This window comes from Drosophila virilis, chromosome X, assembly GCF_030788295.1.
Source record: "Drosophila virilis strain 15010-1051.87 chromosome X, Dvir_AGI_RSII-ME, whole genome shotgun sequence".
Taxonomy (NCBI): domain Eukaryota; kingdom Metazoa; phylum Arthropoda; class Insecta; order Diptera; family Drosophilidae; genus Drosophila; species Drosophila virilis.
In genome coordinates this window covers 17137501-17153863 of record NC_091543.1, presented here as the reverse complement: position 1 = coordinate 17153863, position 16363 = coordinate 17137501, and the positions used below count along the sequence as shown (strand labels likewise).

Below are 16363 nucleotides of genomic sequence, written 5' to 3'. Positions count from 1 at the left end.
TAACAGACGCAGCGACTGCAAACAAGCTGCTGTCGGCGTCAGCCAGCCAACGTCGAGCCCGAGCGCCCGAGCGACCGAGTGGCCGAGAGCACGAGAGCACGAGGGCACGAAGAAAACGACCTGGTTTTATAAAAGGAAGCGTCCCGTTCGCTGTTATCGTTCGTTAGTCGCTTCGTTTCGCTTCGTGTTCGCTTTTTAGTACACACTGAGAGCGACAATGCGACAGCGTCGTTGCTGTCTTGTTTCTTCTTTTTTTTTTTTTTTGTTTTGTTATGTTTTTATTTTAGTAACAGCAGCAGCAGCAGCAGCAGCAGCAGCAGCAGCAACGAATGCGCGCACGCGACGCCAATGCTGGGAACAGTTTTCTGCAATGCGCTGCGCGTGCCAACGCCTGTTGCTGTTAACGCTGGCGTCGCTGCTGCTGCCGCTGCCGCTGCCGCTGCCTCTGTCGCTGGCATGCTGAGGCTCGCTCTTGGACGCGGCAGCAAAGCGCGTGAAACATGTTTTAGTACGTGTTCCGCCGTGTTAGCAAACAGTCGTGTCGCCCCAACGAGCCCAACGGACACGCTGTGTCAGTGTGACTGTGACTCCGACTAGCGACTATTTAACATCGTTTGTGGACGCCCGGAAAACTACAGCCGGACGGCCAACAGCAGCAGTAAAACGACAACAGAGCGTCGCGTAGCGTCAACCCCCGCCACTTCCGTCAGTTGGCCACAAATCAACAACAAAATAAAAAAAAAAAAACACGTTAAATACTTGAGAGTAATTATGCAAATCGGCAGATATACATATATATATATGTATATAGACATATGTGGCTAAAACGGTCTCAAAGCAAATCTCGACGCGTTTTTGTTGCCATTTTTTTTGCAAGTGCTGCTTTTTGTTGTCGTAGGTTCAAATAACTAAAGTTGCCACCACCAACAAAAAATAAAAAAAATAAAATAAAATAAATAAAATAAATAAATATATATTAATATTATAAATGCCAGCAGGATTGTATGCAAAGTGAATTTTCTTGCAATTTCAAAGTCAATTTTCGAGCAATTATTTAGCGTGATTAAAGCAAAGAAACATATCTGTTTTTTTTTTTTTATTTGTGTGCGTGTGTGTGCGTGTGCGTGTGTGTGTGCTTGTGCAGCTTCCTGTGCAACCGGTCCGCGGGCTCTGGCCCAGGCGACAAGTAACAAGCTGCCACAAGACGCAGCAGCTCGCGCTGCACCTGCAACACGCAAAAATAATACAACAACAACAACAACAACGAAATCTCAAATAGAAGCAGCCACAAGAAAAAAAATATATATTTAAAAATAAAAGTAAAAAAAAACCGAGCGCAGAAAAACCCGTTTTTTGCGGAAAGCTGCTAAACTCGAACAGGCAACAAAACAAGCCGCAGGCAGGCCCAAGGCCGCAACAACAACAACAACAAGACGACAACGAAGACACACAACAAAAGCCACAACAACAACAACAACAACAACAACAAAAACAACAACAACAACAGCAGCAGCAACAACAACAGAAAATTGTGTCTTGTGCGCGCATTTTTCCTGCTGCAACTTTGCGGCGCTTTTCACGCTGCTGCTGCCCAAATTGTGGACATTTTCTTTATGGTAAGTTATTTATATTTAAGACAGACTTAAGTGGCAGTCCACAGCGAGTGGTGCTTAAGCCGGGGCAGTGCGCTGCAGCGCGGGGCAAGCTTTTAGTTAAGCGCTGCGAGGCGCTCAAAAGTATGCTACACTTTTCTTGTGTGTGTGCTGTGCGCGCGCGTGTGTGTGTGCGTGTGTGTGCGCTTTCTTTTCTGGCTTATCAATTGCAGCTGTCAATTAATACATCAGCTATAGCTAATTTTAAACCTTACCCACACCACCCCCCCCCCCCCCCCCCCCTCCCACACACACACACACACACCCACGCACGTGCATGCAGTTTAATGAAATTATATTTAAGCTGCCCAACAAAGGGTTAAACAGTTCAGCAACAGCTTCCAACTGAAATTATCCTATTAGCCTACTGAGCATTTGTCCAATAGGAATATAAATGTGTATGTATGTGTATGTGTGTGTGTGTGTGTGCGCGTGTGTGTCTGCTTATTTGTGTTTGTGCAATTGATTGTTATGCTCAGCCGATTGGTGTTAATTTCTGCTGCATTCCAATTGAACATGAAGCTGTTGATGCAACTTGATAATCTGATTGGACTCTAATGAGATTAGATGCAGCTGACGTACTCCAAGTGCATTTACCAATTGGCTTGCGCATGCAGCTCGTAGTTCTAATTAGATATGCGCATATTTTTTTTTTTGGGTAATTCGTAAAGCGAAACTTGGAAAATTTTAAAAAACACAAAATAACCTGCCAATTGGACAAGCGTTTCTGGTTGGATTTGTGCGAAAACTTTTAAATGTAAATTTCCTTGTCTAAATCTAAAATTGTTCGATTTTTATGCTGACAATAGCTAAGTTAAATAATTAACAAATACTATAAACAAATTAGTTTAACAAATGATTTTGTGCAGCCTTTTCGCCAATTGGAATTTTGTGTTGAAAATTGAGCCCAAGTCGAAGAAGAAACTTTCTGTTTAGCAAAAAAAATTGAGAGCTTCATTGAAACAATCTGTTTTAATTTCAGCCTTGCCTTAAGATAATTGAAGAATTATGTTAAGTAAACTAGCTTAAGTCAATTCGTATCTTCAGGAGCATTATCTAAGATAAATATCCTGAGATAATTTGCCTATTCAATGAAAATTATTGTAAGAGAATTAACTTGAGTTAAATGCAAAAATTAGTTAAAAATTCTGACTAAAAACAAACAGCTTCTCGTTCTGTTTAGCAAATACCCTACATAAATCCAATTGGCATCAATAGAGCGTTGCATTTGATTTGTTGCTCGTGGCCAAAGTATGTCAGCTTATTTGTGGAGCTGCAAATTTGCACTTTTGGCAAAAAGCAAATAAAAAAAAAAAAACAAACGTGCAGAAACAAAGCTTTCCAAAAATGCGTCGGCTTAGACGAACTTTGTTGCGTTTGGACACATTTTGGCAGCAAGTCTCTCGCCGTGCTGCAAAATCGCATGCTTCAATTTGAGCCCCAATCGAATTGGCCAAACTTTTATATTTTGCATTTTCATTTTTTTTTTTTTTGTTTTTTTTCATTTCTTCCTTTTTTCCTTTTGGCCAATTGCCTATGACAAAGTTGGTTTTGTTAGTGCTGCTGCTGCTCCTGCTCCTGCTGCTGGCTGTGGCTGTTGTTGGCCACTAGAAAGCTTCGCTGCCAATCAAATTTGCGTGTCTTATCCGCCCCCGCACACGCCCGTGCCCTCCGCCCATCTGGCTTTCAAATATGCGCGCACAGAATGTGGCTTAGACCACAACAAAGCAGCGCTGCTCTGGTTTAAAGGGGGGCGCGCTGTGGGCGGGCGCGGCGGCAGCTAGAGCAAAAATAAAAATAAAAAACCCAACTACGAAATATTTTTTTAAGCCGGTTGCGGCAGGGGAGAGGACGACGACTAAAAGCCACTGAAAATGCCTTTCAAGTGCGCTCTCAGCTGGCACACATTTAATAGACAGATTCGCCAGATAAAAATATGCATATATCTATATCTCTCTCTCTCTATATATATATATATATATATATATATATATATATATATATATATATATTTGTGTGTGTGTGTGTGTGTATAGTTATTGCTCCTCTAAATAAACTGAAAAGCATCCAATTGCCTTTGGGCCAAGCTAAAACAAGTAAGAGGTTCTAGTCGGGAGCTCCCGACTAGGGGATACCCTGAACCCTCTTCCTTCAACATCAAATGCATATATATATTCTATTTTAGAAGCTAGCCCTTATTATTTATCAAAATTGCCCAAAAAACAGGATATCGATATCGATTTTTATCGATTGCTTGAAAACGGAGTAAGTTATCGATTATCGGAAACAAACTCGATCTGCGCAGGCACTAGAAGCACCTACATCTAAAATTTCAAGTCTATAGCTCTTATAGGTTCTGAGATCCTTGCGTTCATACATACGGACGGACGGACGGACGGACAGACCGACGGACATGGGTAGATCGACTCGGCTATTGATGCTGATCAAGAATATATATATTTTATGGGGTCGGAGATGCTTCCTTCTGCCTGTTACATACATTTGGATTTCGCACAAATACAATATGCCCTTATACCCATTTTAAATGGGCTCAGGATATGATAAAAATATGAAATACCACACTGACTGGCAGATACCCTATGCCAAATACAAGAGCACATTTCGTCAAATGTTGCAAGTAGTTGTTGCCACAATTGCTTTGGCCACCTCTCTTAGCTCGTTAGCCAGCGAATGTCTCAAACTGTAGGGTATTGCCCGTTTATCACTAGCAATTAATAGAGTATATCGAAATGTAAGAAACTTCCGAGTGCTTTAAAAATGTGCAACATTTGCGCTTCATAAACGCAACACTGCGGAACTGGAATGTGAAACGCGTCGAATGGGCAAATTTGGTGTGGATTGAGGGAACGCGGTGGCAAGCGGAACGTGCACAAACTTTTCTAATCAAATTAACAGAGAATTTTAATCTGTTGCGTCTGTCTGTCAGTTGTTGTTGTTGATTGTTGCTTGTTGTTGCTGCTTGTTGCTTGTTGTTGTTGTTGCTTGTTGTTGTTGTTGTTGGTAGCTGGGCAACAACAACAGCAAGTGCAAATTATCAAAGTCAATTATGTAGCCACATAAACCAAGTGCGCAAAAAGAAGCTAACACACGCACACACACACACACACACACCCGCACACGCACACACACACACGCAGAGGCAGACTAGCAAAGCATAAATAATGCTCATCATTTGTTGCTATATTTGGCCAAGCAGCGCGAATGGCAAAACTTTTGCCATAGCCCCAACGATTTAAAGTGCGCCACACACACACACACACACACACACACACGCACGCATAACACACTCACTCTCACACACACACACACACGCGCACTGACCTTGGAGTCCTTGCGATCTGTCGTTTTCGAGCGCTGAGCAACGGCTCAGCATTTGCCGCTGGCATCATATTTATTTATATAAATACAAACGCAAAAAGTTCCTGCATAAAACTGAATTACCGGAAATTGGCCAAAAAGCAGCAGCAACAACAACAACAACAACAACAACAGCAGCAACAGCAAAACGAAATGCGAACAGCATAAAGTAGGTGGCCAAAAAGTTTTTACCTACTTTTCGCTCGTCTGCCTCTCGCTCTCTCCCACTCCCCCACTCCCGCTTGCAATACACTTGCAGCGGCTAGCACACTTTTGACACGTAATATGTAACGCAATGCAGCGCATGTCTTCGGGTATATAAGAGCACACACACACACACATACATGTGCACATCCATTTTCTTAATCAGAACAAGCTGAGTCTGGCTATGCTAATGAGAAACAAAACTGCATACATACACATGCATACACATACACACACATACAAATATGTATATACATGGTGTTGTATTTCTCCGCCAGGGTATTTAAAGTTTGCCATTGCAAATATAACGGCACTTGTTCCTTTTTTTTTTTGTTTGTTTTTTATTTTTGCTTTTGCTGTTTATTTTTATTATTTTTTATTCGGTATTCGGGCGTAAATAGAAAAAACACACAAAACTAAAGGCGCTGCGTGTGAAGCAAATAAAAGGCAAGAAACTAGCCGAGAAAAAAAACTTTTGTCAAAGCGGCCAGCCAAGCAGACGGCAGCCGAGCGACTGAGACAGACAGACAGAGAGACAGGCAGACAGACAGACAGCGTGAGCGCGAGTGAGCACAGCATAAAAATAGAAGAAGAAACGGAATGGCGAAGATGGCCTGGCACAACAATGCAATGCTAACTAACGGCGCGAGCCTGAGCAAAAGGCGCATTAAAGCAGCGACAAAGAGCTAAACGAGTGAGCCTGACATTGCGTCGTACAGCGACAGAGGGAGAGAGCAACAGAGAGCGAGAGAGAGCGTGCACGAGCGCCTAACAAAAGGGAGTTGAAAAAGAGAACCGAAAAAGAGTACGCCAGGCAGGCTGGCAGTTGATTGTAAAGGCAGCTCCACTTTTGATGCCTTACGCCCTACCAAACCCCACCGCCCCGCTGCACACTCCACAAACCGACCGAAAAAAAGGTAGCATTGCTACAGTCGAGGGCAGCCTCACAGGCAAACGGCTAGCGACAAGACTGTGAGAGTGGGGGGAGGGGTTGCCAAGTTGGTTCGTGGGTTGTCTTACATAAAATTTCAATTTCTTAAATTTGGTCAAAATGTACGTCTTAACATTTCAATAGAACACAGTTTGCCACTGAGAGCACAAGCTAAACAACATAAATGTTTTGTTATGCCTGCAAAATATGCATAAATATTTGAGCGCAAATAAACAAAACGGCAGACAGACCTGAAGATACCACGCATTTTAATTATTTATTTTGGCAATAAATTTAGAAATAATATACTAACAACAAGCATAACATATTTAATATCAAATATTTAGTATGTTTCTTAGTCTTTCTTTTCTTAAAAGAAATATAGGCTAGGTAAGGTTATGTTAAGTTAGGTTAGGTTAGGTTAGGTTATTTAAGGTTAGGTTCGATGAGGTTATGTAAGGTTAAATTAGGTTAGGTAAGGTAAAGTTAAGTTGGGTTATGTAAGCTTAAGTTAGGTTAGTGTAGTCAAAGTACAGTTAAGTTGGGTTATGTAAGGTTATGTAAGGTCAAGTTAGGCAAGCTTCCAATACAAATATCATGGTTAAGTTATTCCAAAAGCCCTTAAATATAATTTAGCTTAAACAATTAAAATGAAATGCAAAATAAATATATAATAAACAAGCGTTAAAAATTAGTCTTGAAGTGTTTTTCTGCCTAAAAATATTTATAAAATTATTTTGCTTTTATTTATTTGTTTGTATAATATTCGAGTGTGTGATTGTGATTAAACAACCATCAGACACATGAATGTGTTTATTTACACTGAAACTGATTTTACAATGTTTGAGTATTTAATTGAATGAAGTGCTTTGTTGCTACCAAAGCCAAACCCAAAGCTAGAGCCAAAGCCAAAGCCAAGGCTCTGTCTCTCGGCCGGGCCAACTAACTATCGCATTCTCTAGTCAAATAAGCTGCCGCAAACTCAAATTTAAGTCTTAAGCTGCTCACTTGAGAGCTGCAAGTCGCAAATCTTGAGATATATATGAGTTTATATATGTATATTATATTAGAGTATGGTATGCTATAAAAGAGCACTTGCCCCATGCAGCTGCCCCCACCAGATCCAGCTCGAGTTGAGTTTTATGAAGTTTCAGATCAAGTAGACAATGTTCCCGGGTCCAGGCTGACCAAAAGTTTCGCCTAACTAAGCACCTATACGCATACATATATATATATATTTATATATATGTGCCTTGTAGTTGTTTGCAGCTTGTAGGTCATGGACTTGGGGTTGCATGCTTAGCAGCTGTATAGGCGCGTTGGCCATATAAACAATGTCAAGCCAAGCAAAGCGCAACAGCAGCAACATGACGACAAACTTTTCTAATCTAAAAAAGCACAAAGCCAAACATAGAGCTGTAGCAAACCGAACAAAAACAACAGCAAGTATAAAAGTAAAAAAAGAAGTGTTAAAAACAGCGGAGAAAAGAGACAGCAGGCAAGCCAGTATAAAATAAGATTATGCCATTAAATTTTCATGTCAATTTCAAACAAAAATACCGAAGTCAAAAAAACAAAACGAGCAAAGACTATGCTTAGCCAACGTTATAATACCCTGATGGAAATAAGAGGGAATCACAACTGTAGACAAAAAGGGAGTCGCTCAATCAGTAAGTCAGTCAATCAATCAATCAATTAATTAGTTTATCAATCAGCCATCAGGTAGTCAGTAAATCAATCAGTGACTAAATTCTTCAATCAGTAACTCAGTCAGTCAGTCAATCAGTGAGTTATTCAGTCAGTCAAGCACTCCGTGCATCAGTAACTCAGTCAGTCAATCAGTCAATCAGTCACTCAGCTCGTGCATCAGTAACTCAGTCAGTCAGTCTATCAGTCATTCAGTTGGTCAATCAGTCACTCAATCCGCAAGTAAGTCTTTCCTTCAGTTAGTCAAAACACACCGTATGAATGATATAGATGTACAGCTGTTTGAATAAATGATGGAATATATGTATGAATGATGAATGATTTAAGTGGGAAAATCTCTCAAGTGCTGTGTTGCATGATTGATTGCTTAGCGGCAATGCCCTACATCATGAGTGTATGAGTACTTAGGAAAAATGCGCAGCTCGGCAAATGCTGCTGTCGCATTGTGAGCGTATAGTTGTAGGCGTAGGTGGGCGTAGGTCAGTGACACGCCCACTTTGCTAGTTAGGCAGGTGTCAAAAGCAAACGCCAATTAAATTGAGCGCCAAAGATGAAGGAACAAAGCAAAGGAGTATAGATATGTGCGTATGTATGTGTACGTGTATGTATATAAATATATAAAAATGTGTGTGTGTGTGTGTGTGTATGTGTGTGTGCAGGTGTGTGTTATACAGCACAGAAATGTAAATCAGTTGGGAATACAAAATGATATCACACATTCTGCTATAAACATATGCGTGTGTATAGTTTCTCACACACACACACACACACACACACACACACACACACACAGTAGCTTGTCCAAGACCTTGTGATTGATTATTATGCTAAGTGTTTATGTTTGGTTATTTGATAGATGGAAAAGTAGCTGTGCGTATAGAGACTGAGATTGAGGGAAATTTGAGTGCCGGCAATTAGCTGCTAATGAAAGAGCTGAAAATAAATCTGATATGAAGTTAATTGATCCATATATGCCAAGCGCTTAATCATATTTGGTGGCATGCCACGGTAAGAAAACCCATAAGTGGACGACAAATGATAAGTAATTAAAAGCGAGGTGACAAAGCAACGACAAACCCAAAGGGTTAAATGTGTGTGAAGTACAGCTGAATGTCAATATTTATCGATTAACGAGTAGCTAAACTTGTGAATAAATAAAGAAAGTTAACGTTCGATACGCACTTCCTAAAGTATCGATTAGCTAAGCTGTTGTATAGATAAGGATATCGTTTGATAAGCATTTCCCAATAATATCGACTGGCTAGATAAAAATATCGATCGCTGAACATATGCATAGCTAAAGATATCTTTCGATAAGTATTAAATCATTTATCGAATTCGACATTAATTTCCCAAGTTATCGTTCGATAGGCACTTTCAAAGCTAGCATATTTCTTGAGACGAGTTGAGTCGAACTAGTTTGTCTGTGAATTTCCGCTGCTTTCTGGGTTGTATAGAAAGTTTCAAAATGTTCACATTCTCGCCTATCGCTGGCAGAAAACGATAGGTCTGGTTTTCGATAACATCGATAAATATCAACTGTGGATAATAGACTCTTCGCATAAATCTGTATTCATGTTCGTTGGTGGAAAAGTAAATCGCAACAATTTGGGTTGTTAGTGGAGCATTAGGCAGCATTTTCAGGTGCTTCAATTTTCTAGGCTTTCCGAAAGAATTTTGCATTTACAATTCATGTTGTTGTTGTTGCTGTTGCATTGGCAATCACAATGCCTGCCTCGTCAGCATCGAGGCAAATATAAACCAATGCAGCTGGCAAATTTTTTATAAGTTCCGCCCCAAACAAGAGCAGCCCGGGCCATGCCCCCAAACTCACTGCCGCTGCACACTGTGCAGATAATACAGATAGAATAGCATAACTATGGGCGCATTTTGCTATTGTTGCTTGTCAAAAGGGAGAGAGGGGGGAGCGGGAGGGGGAGGTGGAGGTGGAGCTGCCTGAGACAGCAAATTTGAAGCGTTTTCGCTGGCAACCTACAACCGAACCCCGCACACGCCTCCGCCGCCATGCCTGAGCCCAACCTCACGCCATGCCTCAGCATCTGGAGAGAACATTCTTGTGCTTCGCATCGTCCGATTTCTTTTGCGCTGCGCATTCGAATGACCTGCTCAATGTAGCACAGCCCCCCAAGCCCCGCACTCAGCCATAACAGCAACCATCCACCCACCCAAGCACTCGCACACACTACTTAATAATTCAATTCATAGGCTCAGTCACGGGCTGAGCGTCGCATTTGCAGTAGCAGTCACGAATACCAAAAACGTTCGCTGCCGCCTCAATCGCGCAGTGGTCGCATCCTTGCCGCCGCTTGGGGCACAGACTCCAGACGGCCAGTTGCCGCCGCCTGCTTGACTGTCCGCCTCGCCGCACTCAGGAAGTCGAGCTGCTCGCCGTATACGGCTGCTGTTTTCATTTTGGCCAAGAGCTGCGCACGCTTGAACATTTCACCTGAGTGGGGCAGCCAAGGAAGCAAACAAAACGAGCAAAACAGCAACAGGAACAACAACAAAAAAAAAATCCACAACGAAATTGAGCAAAATATTTGTTGACTTTTATGTGGGTTTTTTTTTTTGTCTTTTTTTATTTTATTTTATTTTTATTTATATTTATTTTTTTTGTTGTTGCTGTTTGCCTTCATTTGCATATAAAATTTTTATGCTGCGCCCGAGCGCGTTTATTTGCTTTAGCTTTGGCCAACGGACGGGCTGAACTGCAGCCGCTATCAGCTGCCCCTACCCGCCCCCGCCTCCTCACCACACCCCTCCTGTTAGCTGTCCATCCAACCGCTTGCTTGTTGCGCAACGCACACGCTGGGCTCGACGGACTTGCCACATTCATTTTGCGGTCATGTCTAATACAAATAAACGTGCCACACACACACACACACACACACACGTAGTTGGACAGCTTTGGACACGGCGCAATCGTAGTTAAGGCCACGTTTGATGTTTCTGCAGGCGGCGACTCAATTTTTGGCCCGGCTCATGTTTTATTTTGCGCACATTATGGCAAATCATTTTATTTGATGTAAATAGCACGAAAGAAGTAATAAATTCAGATTAAAAAAAAAAAACTAATAAAATCTTGAATGTCTTACAGCAAAGCAGATCCTAACTATTAGACCATTTGTTGATTTGTTGTTGGGTTCGAAGTTAAGGAAAATAAAACTTTTTCCTCTTGGATCTACAGAATTTTGCAGGGACATAAAACCAGAGATCTGCTTCTTTTCTCTCTCTCTCTCATTCTCTGTCTCCCACTCTTAATCCTTCTCTCACACTCTCTCCCTTTCTACCACTCGTAATATCTTGCTCTACTACATTCAACTTCCTTTTTCCTCAAGCTCTCTTACTCGGTGTTACTCCTTCTTGCACCACCCACCTACCTCTCCCTCATTCTAATCATAAGCATTGTTAAAATTCATGAAAATCGCATAGAAAGGCGCTATTTGCCAGCATATGCACGAGCGTGTGTCGAACAATTATTTTGCAAGCACTTTAAACTGTTCGCTTATCAAAATACTTGTCATTGCTAAAGTTGTGTTATTTTGTGGTTATTTTAAGGGATGGCAAACTCGCTAAAGAATGTAATTACCCAACGTTTTCCGCATTCCAAGACCACCCAAAAAGAAGGAAAATAACCGCCCGCATCATCACATGCAGCCATTTAATTGGCTTATCAAAAAGTGCTGCATACTTTGTGGGGCACAGAGTTTGATGAATGTGTGTGTGTGCACGGGTATGTGTGTGTGCTTTTATTTGTTTTTGGTGCTCTCGAGCCGCAAATCAAATTGCATGTGCACACAGCTTAACTAAGCCGCAACCAGCCACGCCCATGGCGATGGCCCAGCCGTGTGCTGGGCGTCAAATGCGCCGCGCCTAAGCTATCAAAAAAGCGGGGTATTCGGTTTTACAACGTTAAGCAAATTAAATTTTGGCAACAAGGCAAAAAAAAAAAAGCTGTTAAATGCTGGCAGCACACACACACACACACACGCGCGCAGCTATAAACGCCTAAACACATGTACACGAGCACACACACACACACAGACTTAGCTATGTTAATTTAGTTATGCTTAAGTATTAAAAAGAGATTTTTGAGCTCATTGAGTCAAAAAACTTTGCGAGGCCGCAGCTTAAAAACTTTGCCACACAGCAAGAGCGACTAAGCGAGAAAGACACACACACCGACAGAAAGAGAGAGAGAGAGAGAGAGAGAGAGAGTGAACGAGAAAGAAAGAGCCTTTCAGTCGCTGTCGTGAGGGCGTGCAACTAGCTCAAACTATTTGGGAAATTTGTTTTAAGTTTGATTAAAATTATAACCAGCAGCCAAGCAACTTAAAACAGCTCACTGTCTCTCTCCTTCTCTCTCTCTCTCTCTCTCTCTCTTTGTCTTGCTGCTGCCTTTTGGCAAATTAGTTGCCTGAATGGGCGCTGGCATTGAAAGACTCATGCCTAGGCAAGAGCTGGCTGCAAATGTGCCAATTTTTAGACAGATTCTAACTGAGCCAACGTCAATCTGACATACATTCCTACATTCAGTCAGCCACTCATTCATTCATTCATTCATTCAACCATTTATTCATTCATTTATTCGTTCATTCTTTCGCATAGGCGAGAGGTTGTGGCACGAGTTGAGTCTGCTTTTAAATCAATTTAAGCGCTTACAGACAGTTGAACCTTTTGTGCCCAACAATACAAAGCACTCACACACACATACATTCATACATGCACACATGCACACTCACACACCCAGCCAAAATAGATGTGCGCGTGAGCAGCTGTGGTAGTCCTGCAATCAAAGCTTAACTTGCTAAAATTATCCTTTTCCCATTTATCGATCTTTTTTAAATTTTGAGCTAACATAAGAATTTATTTGTAGTTATTTATTTGATTTTATTTATATATTCTACTTGTAAAGATTAATAGTATGGTACGATTGCTTTTTGAAAGCATTAATTTTATCGATAAATTTATCGAAAAGTATTTTTTAGAGGAATGTGGTCCATTTTATTTTGATTTATTCAAATTCATATATTTTGCGTTTAAACTTAATTTGTGGCTAATAAAAATTATTCTTTTTGGCAGCGGTCATTTAATCGATAATTTTTCAAATTTATCGAAATGTTTTTTTTTATTATTCTCTTAATTTATTATCATTTTTATATTTTGTTTAAAAAATGTTGCATTTAGCAATTCGAGTAATGGCATAAAATAAATGTTCAACAACATAACTTTGTTCGATAATTTTAGAAACGAATCGATAATGTTACTAATCGATGCGAAAAGCAAAGAATATAACTACACACCGAACAGTATAGATTCCTATCGATTCTTGAGTGGAACACAGCAATTAAATCGACTGTTGAAACTTAGAAATAAAATATGTTGAATGAAAATCAATTGCTTAAATATAAGCACAATAGCTAACGTTGATAATTTAAGTGCAGAATTTGAGCTGTGCTCTGCGCTAATCAGGAGTATATTGTGCAGTATTTTTGTGGAAATACCATTTACCAACACTGATTTAGAATTTATTATGAAAGCTTAAAGTTTTCTTAGAACTGTGTTTTATTGGAAATGCCACTTATCAACACTGCTTTAGTGGTCAATCCGAAAACTAAAAGGCTTCTGAGAACTGTTTCGTGTTTTATTGGAAATGCCAGTTGCCAACACTGCCAAAAATTGTCATTATGAAACCTAAAAGGCTTCTCAGAACTGTTTTATTTTAAGTAAACATACCACTTACCAACACTGCTTGCTTGCCATTAAACGTAAAAGGTTTCTAAGAACTGTTTTCACATTCTGTTTGATGCGCTTGGTAATTGAAGACGTTGCGCTCAGCAACAGCATTTTTGATACACACATTTTCTTTGGAATATTTTTCGTGGCCAGCACAGAATTTTAGATAATTTCTATGTACGATGCCTGCAGCAGCGCCCAGCTTAAGCCGAAGCGTTGCCCGCAGACGATGAACATCGTGAGTGTCTGCTCACGGGCACATCTTTAAGAGACATGAAAAAAAAAAAACCAAAAAAAAAACGGGAAAAAGGGAAAATTTATGCAGACACTTAAATATGCCATAAAAATTATTATTTGAATTTCGCATCAATTCCTTGACATTTATTTTGGCTGGTCTTTCGGCTAAAAAGTTGGTCAGCAGCTGCTCGCTGTGAGCATGTGTGCGTGTGTGTGTGTGTGTGTGTGTGTGTGTGTGTAAAATGGGGGCGTTTTTATTTTGTATGTTGTTTGAGTAGTTTGTGTTGTTAGTTTGCGGCTTTTAGTAGTTGTTTATAAATTCATATTCATTCGCAATCAGGGTCGGACTTTATTTTATTTTTACAGCCGTAAAAAAAAAGTAATATAAAAATCATTTAGTATGTATAAATAAAATGCATAAGCACACGCAAACAACAACATGTGTGGGTATGTGAAGCCAGGCAGCTTCGCTTTCTGGTCAAGGATATTCAAATTTCGTTTCATGGAAGAAGACGTCTTCGCCAACTTAGACAATATATATAAAAAATATATATCGATTTATCTAAAAACAGTATATCAACAGTATATCAACTCGACTTTTGATACAGATCCAGAATATAATTCATCTATGGGTTCATACGAAAAACCTAAAATTCCCTGCACAAACTTCATTTCGGGCTTGGGCCTGCCGCACTTTTCTTAGGACTTTGCGTAGCCTATGTAAACATCCAACACTTCCGATTTCGATTGCTGATAATGTTGTTAACTTTTTGTATTAATGTTGTTTTATTATTGTTTTTGCGCTGTGGGCCATATATACATATATATATATATATAAATATGTTCTGTATAAACTATATGCAAACTCATTAAAACAAGCGACAACAACAACAACAGCAGCAGAAAATGCACAACACGGGGCGCGAAGTTTATTTTTATAAAACAACAACAACCAAAAAACTCGAGCAAATTAATTTTGTTGCAGGGCGTTAAACTCAATTCATAACAACAACAACAAAAGCAACAACAAACGAAATGGCAAATAAAATTGTTGACAAACGTGTAGTTCCATTATTATTCTTGTTGTTGTTGTTGTTGTTGTTGTTGTGGCTGTGAACAACCGCAACAACAAAATAATTAAAATGCAAATCAAATGCCGCATGCGACAACAACAACAAAGCATAAATAAATAATTACAACAACAACAGCGCGAATGTGTCAAGACAAAACAAAAAAAAACAAAAAAAAAAGGCAAACAAATGTAAAAATTAATAAAATACAAAAAAAAAAAAAAAAAAGCAACGAGCAGCTCACGCATTTAAGCAAATAAATGTTTTTCAATTTGTTGCATGCTGGGCGTGGCAGCAGGCGCGCGCCTGATGCTGTAATAAGCAGCAGCAGCAACAGCAGCGGCAGCAACAACTGTAGCAACCGGAAATGCGCCATTGTTAACGGCTCGCCGCCTGCTGCATGCCGCATGCCGCATGCCGCATGCCGCCTGGTGGCTGCGTCCATTTGAGCTGTCGCATAAGCGCGCTTAATATTTTACATGGCCACAGCAATAAAAACTCTATTATTATAAATATTTAACAATTGTGACAATTGTTGTTGGTACGCGACACGCTTAACGCTCATTGTCCTTGTTATCCTGCGCGGCAGCCAACAGCCGTTATTCCGGCATAGCACGGCACAGCCGGACCCCCGGACCACCGAACAACGGACTCGAACCCGTAGCCGAGTGCGGCTCGCCTTTGTGCAACGCGCAACGCGTGCAGCAGCTGCAATTTTCACGCTGCACGCTTGTTGCGATTTAAAGGAGTTAATGTGACACTAGGCAACACTGTCGCACGCACGCACACACACACACACACGCAAGCACACAGAAGCATTTGGACCTAGTCTTAGTTACCTGGCTGCGTACTCGTTAACATTTCCAACAACAACACTAAACGATTCCAAGCATAGATGCAGCTTACAAAAATAAATGCGTCTAAGTTACGCAGAGCTTTAAATGGGAGCCCGCTAAACATGTTGGAAAACAGTGTTGCACAACAAGATTGGGTTCATTGTGAAAACATAATCCAAAATATCGCCTGCCTACATGGACAACGGCTTGCCATGTTCTTTGCATTATGCATAGTAATATATTCTCGTTTAAATTCTCGTTTACATCCAAGGCTAGTTAACTTTTTTTTTAGTGATAACCAACACTGTTTGCTCTTATACAAAGCTTTTAGACGAATATTTAGCAGTTACTTTAACTGCCAGATCCTCGTTTTTGTCATTCTAAACTGCGGGGAGTTGAATTGTTCCGGAGATGGTGCAGCATTTAACTTATAGTTAAATCCTCATGTTAAAATACGAAATTATTATTATTATAAACTATTCCCAAACGCTTTTTATGGAGGTCATTTTTCAGATTATGACTCAGACTTATAAAGTTGGTAAAAAAAAATAATATATAGTTAACCCTTCGAGAGTATATCCGCCTCGCAGT

The 16363-nt window shown here is 40.4% G+C and overlaps 1 protein-coding gene and 1 long non-coding RNA gene across 2 annotated transcripts in view; one reads left to right on the top strand and one right to left on the bottom strand.

Annotated features, from left to right (window-relative positions):
• The window catches only part of LOC138911177 (uncharacterized), a 124931-nt gene that overhangs the window by 101125 nt on the left and 7443 nt on the right, over positions 1–16363 (bottom strand). The window lies entirely within an intron of this gene.
• kirre (kin of irre) overlaps positions 501–16363 on the top strand; it is a 49252-nt gene continuing 33389 nt past the window's right edge. Inside the window, exon 1 of the mRNA XM_015169133.3 lies at positions 501–1616. The gene's annotated coding sequence lies outside the window, so the exon portion shown is untranslated. The remainder of the gene's footprint in view (positions 1617–16363) is intronic.